Source organism: Pleurodeles waltl, chromosome 3_1 (assembly GCF_031143425.1).
Source record: "Pleurodeles waltl isolate 20211129_DDA chromosome 3_1, aPleWal1.hap1.20221129, whole genome shotgun sequence".
Taxonomy (NCBI): Eukaryota; Metazoa; Chordata; class Amphibia; order Caudata; family Salamandridae; genus Pleurodeles; species Pleurodeles waltl.
The window spans coordinates 829501174-829516578 of record NC_090440.1 but is presented as its reverse complement, the minus strand read 5'-3'; the positions used below and the strand labels follow the sequence as shown (position 1 = coordinate 829516578).

General features: G+C 43.2%; 1 protein-coding gene across 2 annotated transcripts in view; it reads right to left on the bottom strand.

The window, feature by feature from the left end:
- The window catches only part of NUCB2 (nucleobindin 2), a 467074-nt gene that overhangs the window by 437283 nt on the left and 14386 nt on the right, over window positions 1-15405 (bottom strand). The gene's annotated exons all lie outside the window — the stretch shown is intronic.

Genomic DNA, 15405 nt, shown 5'->3' with positions numbered 1-15405 from the left:
AATTTGTTTTGCCTTGTTGTACACCAGTATGGCTGCTGTTGAGTAGAGGAGAGCAGAGTTCAGCAGCAGAGTGTTGTAGAGTGGATTGAGGTGGAATAGGGAGGAGTGGGTTGGAGCAGAGAAGGGTAGACTGAATTAGGGTAGAGTGGGGTGGATTGAAGTGGGTGGACTGAAATGGGGTGAGGTGGATTGAACTGCGGAGATTCGAGTGGGGTGGATTAGACTGGATTGTGGTGGGTTTGGATTGGAGTGAAAAGGCTCAGGTGAGGTTCACTGGATTGGAGGGGGTGGATTCACTCGATTGGAGGAAGCCTAGAGTGGAGTAGAATGAGGTGGATTGGAGTGGGGTGGACTGAACTCTGATGGGGTGGGGTTCAATAGAGTGAAGTAGGCTGGATGGACTGGATCGGAGTGTGGTGGACTGAACTGGAATGGGGTGGATGGGAGTGGGGTGGGGTGGAGTGGTCTGGAGGGGTGGACTGAATTAGAGTGGAGTGGAGTGGGGCAGATTGCACTGAGGTGAGGTGAATTGGATTGGGACAAGGTGGAATCGATTGGCGTGAGGTGAATTGGACTGGAGTAGGGTGGACCAGATTGGGGTGGACCAGATTGAGGGGAGTGGAATGGACTGGATAAGGATGGGGTGGGGTGGGTTGAGATGGGGTGCATTGGACTTGAGTTGAGTTTATTGGATTGCAGTGGGATGTACTGGATTGGAGTGGGGTGGATTGGATTGCAGAGGGGTGGATTGGATTACAGAGGGGTGGACTGGACTGGAGTAAGGTAAATTAAGGTGGTTTGGATTCTAGTGGATTGGGCTGAGATAGGGTGGACTAGAGTGGATTGGACTCTAGTGGAAAGGGGTGGGGTGGAATGGATCAGGTGAGGAGGATTGGAGTAGGGTAGATTGGAATGGGCTGGATTGCAGTGTTGTCGACTGTGGTGGATTGGAGTGAGGTGAAATGGGATGGAGTGGGGTGGATTGGACTGGGTGAGGTGGATGGAGTGGGGCAGATTGTTTTGGATAGGAGTGGGCTGTTTGGAATTGGAGTGGGTCAGGCTATTTTGTATTGGAGAGGGATAGATTGTCTGGATTGCAGTGGGGCAGACTGGAGTGATGCAGATTGTATGAGGCTGGACTGGAGTGCGTTGGATTGGACTGGAGTGAGATGGATAGAGTGGGGATGAGTGAGGTGGACTGGATGGGAGTGGGGTGAACTGGGATGAGGGGTAGATTGGATTGGAGAGGGGTATATTGTATTGGATTGAAACGGGGTGTGTTTGGAGGACTGGAGTGGGATGGGTCTAGAGTGGATTAGACTGGATTGGGGTGAGTGGTTTGTATTGGAGTGTTGTGGACTGGATTGGAGTGGGGTGGGGTGGTAGCGGAAGGGCACTGATTAAGTTCAATTAATCAGTGCTTGGTCCTTGTTGCACACAGAGGAACAGAAAGGACGACTGGCCTACAGTGATGAATTACAAGGCTGTAGAGTAGCGTGCCATGCAAACCAACAAATAGTATGCGATAGGCAGCCTCCAATCCATTTACTGTACACAGAGTCTCGCAAACAAGATGCATGCAGTATCGCATGCACTTACATGCTCGAATCTAAAAAAAGAATAGATGGGGACAAAAGCTACCTGTAACCAAGCCAATTTACATGAGTCACACTGATACCCAAGAGGAAGACACTCATGATGCAAAAAAGGGTCCACGAATCAAGGGATGATTGTAGCTGGATGAATGTGTGCAGCATATAAAGTGGGCTTGGAATAGGACACAAAGGTTGATTACTGTAATGTTGTAACGTACTAAGAGCAGGAGCAAGTTCTGGCCAGTTTTAATGGTCAGGTTTGTGTTTGGATGAGGCATGCTGCTGTTAAGGTGACAAAACAGTAATACTACATTGATATGGCATGGTTCGATAATACCTGTGCAGCTCAATCACAGTAAGATTACTTGCGTGTTTTCAAAAATCCAATAATTACATATGAGAATTTAAAATCCACTGTAATGGTCAAGTCATATTTTAAATTATTATTTTGCAAGTTTCACTCTTAGAAAGACGGCATTTTCCTGCCTGAGCTAAATGTGCCTTTCTGCCAGTGTCCGCTGATTTGTCAATGGCTCTCCTCTGGTGTGATGTGTATTCCTCCCAGACAGTGGACAAAAGACCTTTAGGTGGAGAAGTGGCAGTGTTCCTGACAGGACGGCTGGGGCCCCAACCACACTTCCAAGGGAAGCCTGAGGGTGGTACCCAGCTCTTCCAACTTCAGAAGAAGCCTATCTTGGCGCGGTCAGATGCAGCTCACATCTGAATGTGCTTGTCCTTTGTTTCACTAACCAGACTGAAGGAAAACCCACGGGACAGGGGAAACGGACAAGAATGAGTTAAGAGTTAGACAAAACAAGTCTCCACCCACCCACAAGAAGCAGAAACCTGTCAAGGCTCAGAAGGTGGACTACCCTGCTGTCTGAGACCTGAAGGAAGAGCAGAGCTTCTTACATCAAACCTAGATGCCAGATTTTGGCAGACCTTCTGTATAACCTACAGGGATACAACAGGTTCCAGAGGTCTTTTCTGCTTCCCAGCTGATCAGACCCAACTGGACCTGACCTAGCCCCCATCGGTTAGCCTCAATGGGAATCATGACCCCAAACGTTCAGGCCTCAAGGTCTTGGACCCCTTGCTGGAGTCAGGGGTGTGAAATTCCTATAGCATGACTCCCAGGACATATTGTTTGGAGTCAATGCATCAGGCTTTCATGTTTAGTTTGTCCTTGAGGCAAATAGGCATAATACACTCCAGCACAAACCATTTGACTGCCAGTTTACAGTACCACTTTATGAATCAGCGAAGGGCATTGTCTGCAATTAAGAGAATGTTTGTGTCCATATGTTAATGCTGTTAGAACTTGTATTTATGGTTCATTAATGCAAAATCTATTATCAGGGAGAGTGCTCTAAGGAACTGCTGTAACTTCAGACATCACTGCTGACTGCAGTCCCAGTATAAAAATGTGTACACAACTTTGCAAAATGTAACAATATAAGGCTATGGATAATGCTCCCAGAATGCTCTAAGATTAGATGCAAATATTTGCAGAAGCTTGAATACAAGATTGCCGAGTCTGTTTACTAATTAAATGTTCACAAAAAAATGCACAAAAAAAAAAGTTTTGATAAACTACTGCAAAACTGTAGGTACAATTTCTTTGAACCATCAGCTAGTAAAATGTGTTACATACTAGTATTCACAAAAAAATATTCATAATGGAAAAGTCAGTGAAACCAGTTTCAAAAAGATTATGGGAAACATGAAAACAAACAATGCCTGGCAAATCCAATAGCTCTAACATTGGTTGTCAGCCTTTTGGTTTTGTCAATGCGGGTCATGTTTTTATATGGTTTTTGTAATACTGTATTGTTGTGGGAGCTGCCAGGCCCTCACCAAATAGCAAACATAGGCAAAAAACAATATGGGGGCAGGGCCAACCAAGTGACTAAGTGAATGTGATCCACAAAGGCTCCGCTGCACCACTGCCAAAAAGGCATGGCTCCTGAGCTCCTAACCCGCCCAAACGGAACCACCAGGCGATGCAAGACATGAGAGGGGGCATCACAACGGTAATTTTTTTAAATCCCCGGATCAGCAGATCAGATAAGGATTCCACATGGAAAGATACAAGGGTGGTGATTTGTAAGGGAATTGGTGCTCACAAACACCTTAAAGTCTCTCTTGATCCAAATATCCAAGAAGGTGGCGCACTTAAAAATGGGGGGAGGTAGGGGGGTCCGGGGGGGGAGAAACACCCACAACCCCCAAATTTGAACAATCGAAGACTGTCCAAAACAAGAAGTTTACATTTAAGGCACATGCCTATAAGCAATTCCAAGACATTATTCACTTACGTTGTGGACAGTCCATATATAAAGTAATGTTCATTAATCAGATGACACTTGCGCTCCAGATCCAAGCTCCAATTGGCTCGATTCAATTCGGCCTATCACAAATTGAAACTCCAGTCCTTCAGTGCAGTTCAATCAGTTTCAAATCAGCCTCAGATCAGCCAACACATGTTTCGTCCTGGGAAATATCCCACCGACTTAGTCAGGGCTGGTAATCAATCCACAGATCTGCAGCTTGTCCACTACGAGGGCGGGAGGCCTTGGGCTAGCTATCCAACAAGAAACTGACGGGATAACGTGATGTGCAGGCCTAGGTGCTTCCCCTGCTTTGCCTCAGAATCGGGGATTGTGAGGCTGATTTGTAGGCTCTGTCATACTGTCTCATACCAAGCCCCTGGCCTGTTGAGAAACTCACTGCCTGCCTGGCAAGCCACAACTAGACAATTGCGCCACTATGAAAGGCACCCTGTATATACTCTTTTGTTGCATAGGCACCAGACGCCCTCACTTTAAAGGCGTTTCCTTTGTTTGTGCATGCTGTCTGTATGCGGCCGAAAAAGCCAGAGGCCAACGGAGTGTCCAGCTACTTCATGCATGCGGAGACATGAGACGCCTCTACTGTGTCTATGCAAGGCGACGCCCTGGCCCTCACAAAATAAGACCGCTTATCCTTCCTATGGGAATTTAAACGGGAACTCCACAAAAAAAAGCTGAAGGCCGATTTAGCCTCCTCACTACAAGCCCTTAAATCTGGCAATAATGGTAAACTTGCCTCCCTACAACAAGATGTTGACATGGTGGGTACCTGCATGTTGGACCTTTAAACTAAAATGCAAGGACTGGACAGACGAGTTGGCCTGAAGGAAGACGCAACTGATGATCTCAACATGCAACTTCAAGCCTCAATCTTGAAATGCAAAGATCTCGAAAATAGATCACAGCACAGTAACATTCACAATTGAATATTTGAAAGTGCCCACAGAAGGCCCAGGCTTGGAGGTCTTTGTAACGTTTCTGTTCTCAGAACCACTTGGAGAGGAGCAGGCGAAGGTCAAGATTGGCAGAGTCCATTGCGTGGGCCAGCATGCTCCCAAAGGGGGCAAGTGCCCTTGTGACATCCTGGCGAAACAATATTCTTTTAAGGTGAAAGACGCAATTTTACAAGCGGTACTGAAGAAATCACCCCTGTAACATTGACTACAGTTTACCAAGTCACAGATAAACTGAGATAAGATCACATCAAATATTACTGGACCTACCCTTTCGGACTTGCCTTTGATTTCCAAAACAAAACTCATTTCACAGAACTTCTGGAGGCAGCATCACTGTTGGGAGTTCCGACTCCAGACACTCGGCAACCCAAGGAAGGTCTGTTAGGCCAGAGTGGAAACTCTAATGTTAGCATGGACAGGGGACAGTGGCTTTCACAATGATGCCCAGGAAATCAGAGAAAAAACATTGAACTGCTGCCAATGTCTTCTTTCCTTAATATGTTAGCTAACACTTGCGGCTTACAGCCAGAGAGGGCCACCAGGCAACACCTTAGGGGATGTACAAATCCCAAGCCTCCCTTCTTTCCTTTCTTCCTGAGTGCAGCTACTAACTTGGGATGAACATATGTACTACAAGATGATAGGCTTACGTTTCTGAGGTTCCATACTATGTACTAACAGTGTGCCTTGACAACAATATGCTTCTTTTGAAATGCAATAGCGTTTATTGATCAACCCTCCTGAAGATATATGTATTTCCTTTATGAGACTGTATTTTGTTGGGTACTAGCTGTCCCCTTTGTTATGGTTATGTGGTTTATGTTGTTTTTTTAATTGCCGCATGAGGCAGCATTCAATGGCAGCAAGGGGTGAGGAAGGACAGTGACGGGAAACTGCCATACGATGCACCTTACAGTGGGAGGAAGAGGGGAGGGGTGGAATCGGATTGGGTGACAAATGGGAACCAGCGTTGACACTCAATGTTGCTAAGTTATCATATTAATCACCACATTCACATGTAACATTAAAGGTCTGAACTCTCCTGCTAAGAGTCCCTAACAATGGAAATACTTACTCAACCAGCAACATGATGTGGTTGCACAACAGGAGACTCATCTAAGGCAAGATGAGGACCATAGATGACAACATAAGGCCTACCAAGTAATATATAAATCCTCTGCTTCTACCAAACAGTGTGGCCCACTTCTTCTATTAATCTGTAAAATTCCAGCCTGAGGGATGCAAAACTGATAAGGAGGGAAGAAGAATTATGGTGATGGAATGACTTGTTGGTCGGGTGTTCATTTGTGCCTCTGTTTATGCTCCTAACACTAATCAAGCCCTGTTTATACATGCACTTTTATCTTTAAGGGAGGATTTGCAGAAGGCGAGATCTTCCTGATGGCAATATCAATCTAACCTAGGACTCTGGATTGGGTAGTACTTACCCCTACAGGCCCTTCACATGAAGTTTCCATAAGGTCTTGAAACAAGCTGTCCACTTGGTAGTCTTAACAGACGCTTGGAGAAACCTCCACCCAACAACCCAGGACTACATGTTCTTTTCACATTCACACTGCACATATTCATGACCAGACTACATGTTTGTTAGTCAATCCCTGAACAAGGCGTTAGTGGCGGCCTCATTCCATCACATCTTCTCTGCCCACGTTCCTGTAGTGTTGACATTAAACTGGGATACGCCAATGCCCAAAGACCGCTGATGGGTATACACTGGGTCCCTTACTAGAGACCACCTCTTGCATGACGACCTTTGTAAAGCCATTACGAGAATATTTCCAATTGAATAACCCACAGGACACTACTTTTTCAAACAACTGGGATACATTTAAAGTTGTAATATGAGGGAAATGTATCAACCTCGTCTCCAGCCTAAACAAACAGATCATGAGATAGACTTGCACTTGAGGCAGAACGGGCCAATAAAGACAACCTGACTCTAGCCCTACAACGTTAAGTCAGTACCCAGAGGAAAAGCTCAACACCATATACACTAACAGAGCTGAATTCACACTCTTATGTCCTAAATGCATAACTTACGAACAGGGCAATAACGCGGAGTCACACTTGGCTTGCCAAGTTAGGGTCAAAAGTGTAAAAAATAATAATAATAATAATAATAATAATAATAATACATAGGTAGTATTACTCAGGAGTATGGTGCACCGGCTGTCTCGGAAGCTGAGAAGGCTTAAGCATTTGCCAGCTTTTACGAACACCTGCATCCCATTGACCCCTTGAATGGAAGAGCCCAACTAGATTACCTACGGTGGAACTCCCTCAGGTGAAGGAAGCCCATAACGAGATTCTGGGGGGGCCTATAAACGAAGATGAGGTTCAAGCAGCAGTCATGGCACTGAAACTCCATAAATCCCCTGGGCCAAACTGGCTCATGGCCCAAGCCTATAACACTTTTAGCTCCAACTTGGTATCTCATCTGACGGCTCTATTTAATCACATGGCTAAATCGAGTGCGTCACCCCCTCCTTGAGTGAAGATTTATATAGGTTATCCCAAAACCAGACAATGACCTACACTCCTGTAGCTCATAGATCCATCGCATTGCTCAATTTTGATGTCAATTATATATTCGAAGATTCTGGCTTCCAGACTACACAACATAATGCCTGACCTAAGCCACCCCGATCAGTTTGGCTTTATCAAGGGCAGACAAACACATTACAATCTGCGGAGGTTGATCCACCTGGTCGTGAAAAAAAGCTACTTAAAAAGCCATACCGGCAATCTTATTGGCCCTTGATGTCAAGAAAGTTTTCAACCAGGTGGATTGGTCCTTCCTTTTCAACACTTTGCAGCAGTTTGGCTTCTGTGACTAATTCATAGCCATAATAAAGGCCAGTGATGTCATGCCACAAGCTCAAGTCTTAGTCAATAAAGTGGACTGCAATCTCTTTCAACTGTTGAGAAGGTGAGACCGGGGTGTCCCCATTCCCCCCTTATTTGCCCGTGGTATTGACAAAATACACATGACTACCTCCACTCGATGTATTTGTTTTGGGGGGGGAAATCAACAGAGCATAAAATGTATTTATTAGCTGATGTGTTGCTGTCGCTCACTTACCCTCAGACTTGGCTGGAGGCCCTACAAGTTGAACTTAGACTATATGAGGTGGTAGCAGAATTCCACATCAACCTATAAAAATCTTTTCTTCTTAATCTGACCCTGTCTTCCCACGACATGGAGGCCTTAGGGGCTACTTCCCCTTTTCAAGAGGCTAAAAAAAAGACATCACTTACTTAGATGTTACAACCACCCCTACAATATAGGACCTTTATCATGCTAACTACCCACCATTCCTCCAGCAATTAAAAGCAGACTTCAAGAGATGGACTCCCATGTATATTTCATGGCTTGGATGCATTCAAGCTAATAAAATGAATGTCTTAGCCAAACTGTTATACCTATTTCAGGGGCTCCATATTGACCTAGATCGCAATTTTCTGTCCCCTCATTATATCTTTCATAACACGCTTTCATTTGGCAGAACCTCAGAGCCCTCCTGCCATACAAAATGGTATGATTACCAAAAGAATTAGGTGGTTAAATCCTACCGGATTTCCACTTTTATTACAAAGAAGCACAGCTGAGAGTGATCTCGGAGTCGTCACTATGCAAATCAGATAAATATTGGATACACATGGATAGGACAGTGGTGGGGAGATAAATATGGGATGTGCTGTGGAAACCAAAGGTTGATCGCCCTCCCAAAGCATACCTGAGTAACCCCACCAAAACGACTCTTAAAGCCTGGGATGAGGTACACAGATCTGTAAAGTGGACCACTTTTCCTTCCCCATTCACTTTGATTCATTACAACCCGGCATTTTTTCCAGCCCTTCGACTTGTGGAGTATTTCACAGCTGGGACACCTTCACTTTTGAACACCGTCAGCGAGACTGCCACCTTCCAGACTAGGAACGCTATTGTTACACACACACACACAACTAAAACATTGGGTTCTCCACCCAGATATTAGGGTAGCCACCACTAGAGATCTTACCCCTATTGAACAATTTGCCAGACAGACGGGGGACCGAGAGGATGCATCACCTTTCTTTACTCTTAATTGTTTACCACAACTATCACCACGCAGCCCCACCACATCGCCAACTACTTCTCTGAGAGATGGTCCCAGACGCGACGTGGTACAAGCTCTGGAGAGAGATTACCATGTTATCATTCAGTGGGTATGAGAGAGGCACACTACAAAGTACTTTCTGACTGGCACCTCTACCCTACCAGGCTGAAAAGAATCATCCCGACCACATCGGATCTCTGTTGGAGGGTGTGTGGGTTGCTGGGGGACTTCCATCATATATGGTGGGACTGTCCAACCATTCGCCCATTTTGGACTGAGATATTGGCCCAAATCAAAGACATCCTGGGTTACCTGGTCCTGGATGCCCCTAGCTTTGCCCTCCTTGGATTGCGTGATGACTCTCCTAATCACCAAACATCTGGTGACTGGACAATATTGTGATTGTGCCTTGGTGCAACAAAGCCTGCACTGGCAACTGCTTGGAAGAAAGCAGTACAGACGTTGTCTCAGTGGCAGGCCAGAATAGAGCAGGCAATCACTATGGAAAGAATGGCAGATATCCTCTTAGAAAAGCATAAAAACTTTGACTACATCTGGGGCCCCCTGGTGGCCTATCTATCTAGAGGCCCTCCCTCTATATGCCTGCCTTACACGTACCAGAGTACTTCACCTTTTCCAATTCTAATGGTGTTGTCTGTTATCTGGCCCTCCTAGAGGCGGTATCCCCTTCCCCAAAATCGAGCCTCTCTCCCGTCTCCCTCACCTTATCCAATTTCCTATATACCTGATCATGACACACTCATGTACCTCAGTTTAAGGGTTATTGTTTGGGGGATGGGGAAGGTTATTGGGTAAAATGGTTGTCCTATTCTGAGACATGATTGACCATACTGCAAGGTGAATCTGTACTGTTTCATTTGGAAGATACCCTCATACGATGGAAACTGTTAACTAAACTAGCTATTCTGTTATATGCTATTTGGATCTGATGTGGACAATCTGTCATTATCTGCCATGTGCGAAAACCAATAAAGAAAGTTGACAAAAAAAAAAAAATATATAATAATTTTTGGTTAAAAAAAATAAATAAATAACACATTGCCACAGGATTCCCTGGCTCTGAACAAAACTACTTTGTGACCAATATGCTCCTTGTGAAAAAGTAGAATGCTGCCACTCACAGTGGCAGAGATAGAGGCAGAATTTTAAATAAAATAAAAGGTCTTGATTAATGTAAATCCAATAGTTAAATACAGTCACAAAAGTGCACCAACGGTATACACCCTTGCATTAGTGCAGATTTGCAGCTTTCATAAATTCACAAAATTTACAGAAGTAAATCCAGGAAATTGTATTTCTAGAAAAATATGTGTAAACTGCATTTTAGCACAAGCAAATACGCATGTGTAGATTTGATTATATGAAAATCTATTCAGCGTTTACAGGTTCACTTTCCCTCCAACCACTTTATTCCTAAACCTGGAAGAAGTTTTATTTCAGTCCTTGCCCCTAAAACCTTAATGTAAGTAGGGCTGCAAAGACTCCAAAACACCTTGAAACTCTGGAACTATTGTGTAATGGTACGTCCAGCCCCAGTATGTAGATTTCTGAAAGGTATAAAAACGTGAGAATTGCTAGAATTTAGTATGAGCCATGGCAAAATGAGAGAAGTGGATTTTTGTTTACAGGACAAGCAGACTTATGAAGCATCCTGTCCAATGGACAAGTCAATATTTTATAAAATTCCACATCCCTACAGAGCGCATTGCTTCCTGGCTGAAGGTTTGATCTGATCAGACCCAGAACTCTACAGAGCAACGCCTCACCACCTTCATATTGAAATCAAAAGGTAAAACGTCCAATGGAACAAGCTATTCCTGTATCCAGACCATGCTTCTTCGCTGTTAGCCTGAATTTGTGACTTTGTCTCAATCCAAATACCAGCAATTGGTGCTATTTTTACCGAAACCTTAAACTCATAACCTTGGTTCTACCGATTCAATTTGTTATTTTAGTGCCATCTCATATGTACTCTATATTTCTAAATAGGTTTGAGATTTTTCTTCTCCTGTGTTTTCCCTTTATTATTGTTTGGGTGCTGCATAACTATTTCACACATTGTCTCTAAATTAAGCCAGACTGCTTTTGTGCAAAGCTACCAGAAGGTTTAGCATAGGTCTATTTAGTGACTTTTGTGATTCATCCCGACAAGGATTGTGATTATTCTCTGAAGCAGACTCACCTCCTTCAACAAATAATCCAATTTCTTACAGGCATGAAATTGTAAAAACACATCTTGAAGGTAAATGTAGATGCCAGAAGTCTACCATATGTCCACAGAGGGCAATTCTTTGAAGTAAGAGTTTTGATCACACACTGTATAATCCATCAAGCAAAGGACACTATGTATGCAACTCTACAAAAGAAATGCCAACAAAAGAACAAATAACCCACCTATGGATTCAAACAAACCAATACTGCCTAGATGGCAATCTGAATATTTGTAAATCCCAGACATTAAATGAGCTTACTCTGCCATCAACAATGATGGCAGGAAAACATCAGGAGACATGTGCCAAAATGTATGTAGAGATTTACACACATCTTAGGAAAGGTGATGCCTCATTAAACACCTCTAGCCTAATGTTGATTGTGGTTCTGTAAGGGAATGATTAAGGATCAAGGTGTACAGAAAGACATGTAAGTTACATACAGAACACCCAGTACAGAATAAAGCAGCCCAAGATCATTTCAGATTCCTGGCAAGAGACAAGAGACACCTAGCTGGGTTGTCCCATTCCATCCCTATTGTTTGCTTTGGTAATGGAACCAATAGCAAATACCATGGAAAGCACAGGGATACAATTAGCAGGATAAATCTAAATATGTAAAGACATAGCAGTAAAATTATAATTTTAATTAAGTTACACAAATCTATTAGGCCCAGATTAATTTTGTCCCACTTCCTAAAAATCCTGAGTAAACTCAAATAGAAAGCCTCATAACTCAAATTATGAATCTCCGCCATACCCAGAGAGATTCACTCACCCAAATACGTTGCAGATCATTTATTGGAGGGTTGAATCAAGCTGGCAGAAATGTATCTAGCAGTACACAAAAACAGTGTGCCATACAACACTTGCAGCTCAAACGCAATCAGGGTGGTAGATCACTCCCTTCGGCTATATTTTTTTGCTTCATTCATCTATAGACTTTCAGCATTGGTTGTATCTTGGAAATGGGAACCGATGGGCTATTTCCAGATAATCAGCGATTTGATCACACTATATTATGCAATAAAGGACTGCTAGATGCAGTATATTTTAAACATACACAATTTAAGAGTTTGAAGGTCTATCATAAGATTTGGCAGCTTGTAAATGGATTTGACAAGTTTCACTTCTTACACTTCATTGGTTTATAATCCTAACCTGCTATCCTTCAATAATGATAGCTCTTTATGCTGTTGGAGGTATTTGCACCTTCACACTTTGGGCCACTTTTATACGAATGGAAGAATGAGGTCATTTGATGATATATCTAAAGAACATGGGTTATCTAGTACGGGATTTTATTTATTTATATATATTTTTTCAGGTTGATAGACTCTGACACATCTGGAGACAAAGGACGTAGTGATCACAAAACGTTTTTGGAAAAATTTGTTAGGATACACAGAAGTGGCTCTTTTAGTACCTTCTATAAGATCTTTATATGCTCTAAGAATCTGGAGAGTAATATGGGCCATTTGGCTAGCAAATGGAGTAGAAATTTTGGATTGAATGTCTACCCACATAAGGTCATCCAGAATATTCAATCCTCACAAGGTACGCTGAAGGTTTCTTGGTTTAAGTTTCCTTTTATAAAATTGAGCACCATCTATTTTATACACCTTTTGGCTTACATAAATGGGGCCTTGGGGAGACTCTGAATTGCTTACAATGCAGAATTCCTGACACGGACACCAAGCATATTTTCGTTTCATGTCCAATTAAAGTACTCTACTGATTACAGGCGTTTGATCAACTCAATAGCGTCTTAAACATTAATATCCTAATAGAACCTAAAATAATCCTGCTACGATACTCCCCCAGTACACCAACCCACTTGTTACAGGTATATATATTTTTTTTTATATCGTGGTGGCTTGTTCGAGTGCTGCACAGCATAGTTACAAAGGGAAGTACCAGTTTATAATGCATGGTGGCAGGAGTTTATTTTTTTATATGGCCTTGAAAGAGGATAATTAGAAATAACTAGAGGTGTAGGAAACTTAGGAAAACCTTGGCTCCACGTAAAGAATGGTTGATTAAATCACATTCAGGATTATGCTTAGTGTATATAGGTTAGAACACAGAGTAAGGCATTTAATTTTGCACAATTTATTTTTATAACTGGTTGCTGGAACCACTGATGGACAGGCAGAATGTCTATCACAATATCAGGCTTGGTGGTGAACATGACTAAGTCTCGGCTCTTCCCATTAACAAGCTGAGGCACGCAAGAGGAGATTCCACTACCTAGATTGAGAGAGAGTGAGAGGAAGAGAGATAGGGAGTTTTTTAGGCTTTGATGGATGCTATACTTAGAATTAGACATTTCAGCAAAAATTAAAAAGTCAAATGTCAAAAAAGTCAAATGTATTTGTCAATTAAAAAGAAAAAAAAAAAAAAAAAAAAAAAAATCACCTTTCTGTATATTAGCCTTTAACATTTGTATAAATTTTTTTTTTTTAAAACTCAACGCTTAGTGTGCAGGTCATAGATGTTCACGCTTCAGCTATGTAAATAGTTTTTTTTTAGACCCTTTATGGGCTATCAGGGACCACAGGGGAAGCCTCCAGGCCTCCTCTGCGATCCCTCACTATTTTTTTTTTTTTTAATGAATTTACCCTTATGGCCCATCAGGAACCGCGGGGGGGGGGAAGCATCAAGGCCTCCCCGTGGACCCTCACTATTTTTTTTATACTAAGCCCTTTAAAGCCTATCTGGGACCACGGCGGGAGCCTCAAGGCCTCCCGGTGGTCTGACTGCTCCAGCAAGCAGGCAACTGCTTTTCACAGCAGCTGCCTAGTTGCTGGATCAGTGCTTTCATCTCTGGTATGCGTGCAAGGAACAGAGATGAAAAGTCACAGAGATGAAAAGTCCATTTTCTGAGAGCAGGACCTGCTTGACAGGTCCAGCTGTCAGAAAGCGGCCTTTGTTTGCTGTGACTTGGCTGCAGCTTCAAAGTGGCAGCCAAGTCACAACAAATAGCTATGTCCCGGAGTTGAGCACCCTAGGACATAGCAGGAGCCAGCCCTGGGGGTTGCGGTCCCCAGGGCCATCAGTGGCTCCATGTGGGTGACCAGACTGCCCGCCCCCCCCCCCCCCCCCCAACAAGAATAGCCCCAGGGAGGTGTTGGTCACTGGCTCCTGGAGGTCTGAAACGAAGCCCCAGGGAGGTGGTAATCTCTGAGGTTTGGGGGGGGGGAAGGGGTGAAAGAGGGCAGCCCCCCCACACAGAATATTTACAACATGCTGAGGAGGTGATGGTGGTCTCAATTCCATAACGAAAGCTAAGGGTCAGAGTGCTGTTTACCTGGGCCCCTTTTGTATTTTTTTATTCTTTTTTTTTGGAACTCTGCTTCAGCCGATATCCAAGATGGCTGACAACACTTCAACGGCTTCCCTGTTCAAGTGTTGTCAGCCAATCAGATCGGAAGTGGTTGCAAATCCTTTGCGTCCCTAGATATACAAATTTAGACTTTTTAATTTTTCTGAAACTACTTAGCAGATTTACAACAAAACTGGACCAGGACCTACTTTTCTGCCAACTTTTGTGTAATTCCGTCCAGTAGTTTCGACACTATCACTGTTCCATTTTTCCTATGGAAAAATGAATGGGGAAAAAGTGTTTGGGGACACCCCACTTTTTCTCAGCTCCCACCAGACGGATCACACGGAAACTTTCCAGACAGCAGCTGACATGACTGCCAATTTTTTGGGGAACGTTTTTTAAAGATTTGTCAAGCAGCGCCAAAGATATAGGCAAGTAAAACAAAAACAAAAATAAAAAAAACGTTTTATATAGAAACTAGTAACTATTAATACCTAGTGGCGACCGCCACTAAGTTATATATACACACACAGATGCATAAAAATTTCAAAAATGTTGAGTTTTGAATAAGTATTCTAAAATAAAAAAAACATTTTTAAACCGAAAAACAAATGAAAATCATCAGTTATACATAACTTACCTAAGTATAACTTGCATCACCATAGACTTGACCAAGTCTCCGAGTCCTGCAATAATGGCTGCAACATTTTTATTTACGTGGCAGCCACCTATCAGATCACTATATGTGAGGAGTCCCACGTGACCGACCGATTAGAACATGTATTTTGACTTCCTTCCACCTCCCCCGCATGAGTTTTGCATC